Raw genomic sequence first — 5,118 nt, 5'->3', positions numbered from 1 at the left:
CTGCACCCTCTGTCTTTCTTTCTTTTTTTTTTTTTTTAATTTTTTTGTTTTGTTTTGTTTTGTTTTTCAAGATAGGGTTTCTCTGTGGCTTTGGAGCCTGTCCTGGAACTAGCTCTTGTAGACCAGGCTGGTCTTGAACTCACAGAGATCCGCCTGCCTCTGCCTCCCGAGTGCTGGGATTAAAGGTGTGCGCCACCACCACCCAGCACCCTCTGTCTTTCTAGTCCTAAGAGTATTGACTGAGGCTTGCACTTTCTGACCGCTGGCTACCTCAATGTCTCTTCTTTGTTCTAACTTTACAGTAACTACATCACTAGTTTCCAGTATAAGATCACCTGTTTATGATACCAAATAATAAAAGAACACATGATATATTCGGAATCGGCCAGACCCAAAATTAGCATCTTGATCCTGATTGACTCTGGGGACCGTGAAAACACAATAGTAAAGAAAACTCAAATTAAGCTACATGAGTAAATCTGAAGGACAACTGCCTCAGTTTCTACCCTGAACTCCTTCCTGTCTCCCAAACTCTTTCAGTACAATAGTCTGATGTATCTGGTCAACAGTGGGTTTAAGTTATAGTTCACAATGGTCCAGGCATTTGTGTCCTCTGACTTCCTGCTGAGGCACTGTAGAGTGCTTGAACTTTGTATATATTAAATGAAGTGTCCATACTGCTGTCCAATTATGACCACAGATATCTGCTAGGGCCCAGACAGGAAAGGGAGAGGTAGTACTACTGTTGAAGGAGAGAATGCACCTCTGAAAGTCTCCAGAATGGGAATGGAGCTCAGTGGTGGAGCTTGTCTAGGATGTGGGACACACTGGAGTCAATGCCTAGCACTGCAAACTAGGACAAAATAAATGTATATTTACATACGTACATTATATGCACATTTATATGCATACATATAATCACCACCATGTAATATCTGCCTTATTCCACTTTCTAGCTTTGTATTGCTATGACAAAACACTGACCAGAAGCAACTAGGGAAGAAAGGGGTTTATTTGGCTTACATATTTTCCCATCACAGTCCATCACTGAAGGCGGTTAGAACAGATATTCAAGCAGGACCCTGGTGGCAGGAACTGAAGCAGACACCAAGGAAGAAAGCACTTAATGGCTTGCTCAGTTTACTTTTATACAAGTCATGATCAACTGCCTTGGGGTGGCCCTGCCCACAGTATGCTGGGCCCTCCCAACCATTAATCAAGAAAATGCCCCCAGAAACTTGCCTACAGGCCAATCTGATAGAAGTGATGTCCCAATTGATGTTTTCTCTTTCCAAATAACTCTAGCTTGAGCTAACAAAAGACATATCAGCATATCTATCTTGTTGACATCTACAAAGGCCACATACTTTCACTACTGCTCTATTTAGATCTGGACAGCAGAGGAGACAGGGACATCCCAGTCCTCCCTCCCTCCTTTGCTGTAGATGGACTAAGGGAAGTCAGATACTCATCTCTCAGACCATTTTTTTGGGTGTCTGTTTGTATGCGCATTTTCCATATATGTTCATTATTTTACATTTTTAAAATTTAAACTTTTCAGTAAACACCAGATTCAAAACATTTAAACATTGACTTGATAAGGTTAACCAGTCAATCATAAAAAATATTCTAAAATTACTAAACATAAATAAAATTTTGACTGGAAGTAGTGGCGCATGCCTTTATTCCCAGAACTTGGGAAGCAGAGGGAGATGGATCTCTGTGAGTTCAAGGCCAGCCTGATCTAAAAAATAAAAATAAAAAAAAAAATAAAAGAATCTGGAGAGATTGCTCAGTGGTTACGAGAGCACTGGCTTTTCTTCTTGAGGACCCAGGTTCAGTTCCTAGCACAAACATGGCAGCTTACAACTGTCTGTAACTCCAGTTCCTGGGGATCTGACACTTTCACACCAAAGAGCATAAAGTTAAATAAATTTTTAAAAAGTACAAAAAAAAAGAAGAAACAAAGGAAAAGAAAGAAAATTTTATTGGAACTATGTATGTTACTAAGTGGTGTGGCTTTCTGTTTTCAAAATAAGACCAGGTATCATAGATGGATTGCTGGAAGGAAGCAAAACGTAGTGGGGATAAGAGCAGAAAGGTTATCAAGCAAACATGGGGCTGAAGCTGTGGGCATTACTCATCAGCTATCGATTATAGATTAGAGAACCTATCACTTTTCCATCTGGCAGGAAGAAGGGAAACAAAGACGTGATTGGTTCACACTCGGCAGTATACTTCCAAAGATCAGCTGTTTTGTTAAAAGCTAACCGTTCTATCAGGGGCTGGGGAGACAGCACACAGGTGGAGTGCCTGCTGTGCGAACAGGGGATCCACACTAAGACCCCAGCACACAGGCGACAGAGCTGGTGTGCTGCTCTGGAGACAGCTCAGAGGTAATACCATTTTTTGCTCTTCCAGAGAGCTTAACTTCCATGTTTTAGTGGGAGTGGGTTTTTGTTCGTTCTGGTTTTGGCTTGTTGCGTTTTGGGGTTTCTTTTTATTGTTGTTGTTGTTGTTTCGCTGGTTAGTTGGTTTGGTTTCTCAAGACAGGGTTTCTCTGTGTAGCCCTGGCTGTCTTGGAACTCACTCCGTAGAACTCAAACTCAGAAATCTGCCTGCCTCTGCCTCTCAAGTACTGGCATTAAAGGTGTGAGCCACCACCACTCGGCTCCAAGTTCAGGAAAGCATCCTGATGTCAGCCTGTCACCCACCTGGGCACTGGCACAGATGGAGCACCCATACACGTATGTGCAACACACACACACATATACCACATACTCACATGCACAACAGATAAATAACCTAACGAGCTTCTGTAAATGTTTCTAATAATCATAAACATTAGCTTTATTTAAAGATGCACTGTTGCAATGATGCTCATTCATTCATGTAAACACTGACGCTCATTTTACATAGTATACAGAGACACAAGTGTGTATCTTTGAATATTACATAGTATACAGAGACACAAATGTGTATCTTTGAATATTACATAGTATCCAGAGACACAAGTGTGTATCTTTGAGTATCACATAGTATACAGAGATACAAATGTGTATCTTTGAGTATCACATAGTATACAGAGATACAAACGTGTATCTTTGAGTATCACATAGTATACAGAGACACAAGTGTGTATCTTTGAATATTACATAGTATACAGAGACACAAGTGTGTATCTTTGAGTAGGCTGTGAGAATAATCAAGTCTTTATTTCTAGTGCCCTGGAGATTTTCTTACAGTCTAGGAGAATGCAGATAAAATAATAGCAATATTAGAATGGGGTGGTAACTTCTGAGAAGAGGAAGAAGAGCAGGTTATGAAAGAGAAGCTAAAAAGAACCCACTAACCTGCTCTGCTTTCAGGCACCTCATTCTGAGGAAGAAATATGTAAGCAGGGAAAGCTGAAAGCCAGTTCTCTAAATGTACTCCCCACGCAGGCAAACAGAAACCAAAGGCTTGGTAAAAAGCAAGGTTATGAGTTTAAATAACATTAGTTGTAGTTTTTGTGGGCATGAGATTCAGCACAGGGGCTAAGGAATGCATTGCAATCACTTTTATCACCGAGTTACATTGCAGTCCCTAAAATGCTCTTAAAGGGTATGAAGTTAGTGTATGGAGTTAGTGCTGTAATGTTACTTGGGAGGTGGAGGCAGGAGGACTGAGTTCTAGACCAGCCTCAGCTAAATAGGTGCATCGTCCACCTGGACTGTATGAGGACCTGCCTGATAGTGTTAAAGAGCTGCACCGAGAGTCAAACCCACACAACTGTTTGTATTTGCTGGTCTCTTAAGAACATACAGAAATAAAAAAGGAGCTGAATTGTTTTAGAAAAGTGTAGACTCAGCTTCCTGAGAGCAACAAAACTTTCCAGTTGTCCTACCTTTTTGACAAACTGAGGTTCAACAGCGGCGCCCACCCACATCAAGCATCTCCCCATTAGTGCTGCTGAGTTCACATCTCACTCTCAGATGCCCAGGCTGCACTCCAGCTTCCCTCAACATTGCTGACGGCACTCGACCAGCATAAAGGGTCACACCAACCTGAAGGAGACCCCGCTTTACCATAATCCTAAAAGCTTTACTCGAAAGATAAAATTATACCTCATATCTCGATTATTGCAGAGTGAGCACCTTACAAGGCTTACTTATGTTGTGAACATGTAATTAATTATTCTTCTATGAAGCAAACTACATCTACTATCCCAGGCTATAGAAACCATTGGTAAGGATAATGACCATATTCTGCTCCCGCAAACTGGTCCACACATAAGAATCCAAACTTCCTGGATGTATTTCAGCAGTCTCTCTGAATTGACTTGGACAATGTTTGACTTATCATCACTAGGTAAGGTCCATCCACGTTTTCATGAACTACACACAACACTGACATACACAGCACACTGAACTAAAACATCAGACGGGGTTCACTTGAGCCACATCCTACATGCAGGATAGGTGTGAAGTAGCAGAGAGCGATGCAGGCACACTTCTGTTCTAAAGGAACTCAACTATTCTGGAATACTCCCAGCCAAGACAGACATGTTTGGGACGAATGCGGCCAGACCTGCTAGGGTTACAATGGTGTGCCGTGGACTTGACAAACCTGCTAGGGTTACAATGGTGTGCCGTGAACTTGACAGAAACACTCCTTGGGGTACACCTGAATGGTCAATTCAACTGTTCCTGCACACTGGAGCCCTCATCAGGTCCAGTGTCATTTGAAGGCAAACACTGTAACACTACAACTATTGATCTGATAAGCAAGCAGCTACTAAGTCTGTAACGGGCAAGTACGCAGCATACATAATATTGATATCTTGGACAAAGTGATGATCCACATCACAGGTGGGACAGAGCAGAAGGTATACGATTTCATCATGCTACTCAGAAAGGAGTTGCATTCAGAACTGATGAGTTATTTATGTTGAGTTTTCTAGTTAATATTTCAGGACCAAAGTTGACCCTAGGGTAGCTCAAACTACAGAAAGTGAAACTGCAGGGAAGGTCATTAGTAACACAAATTAGAGATCAAATCTGTGTCCCTTGCTTAATTTATTACACTAAAGAGAGAGAGAGAGAGAAGACGCAGCACATATTTGGGGTATAAACAGCA

Source organism: Microtus oregoni, unplaced genomic scaffold (assembly GCF_018167655.1).
Source record: "Microtus oregoni isolate MIOR12 unplaced genomic scaffold, Mior012 000000F_ref0000247, whole genome shotgun sequence".
Taxonomy (NCBI): Eukaryota; Metazoa; Chordata; class Mammalia; order Rodentia; family Cricetidae; genus Microtus; species Microtus oregoni.
This window is presented reverse-complemented; position numbering follows the sequence as displayed.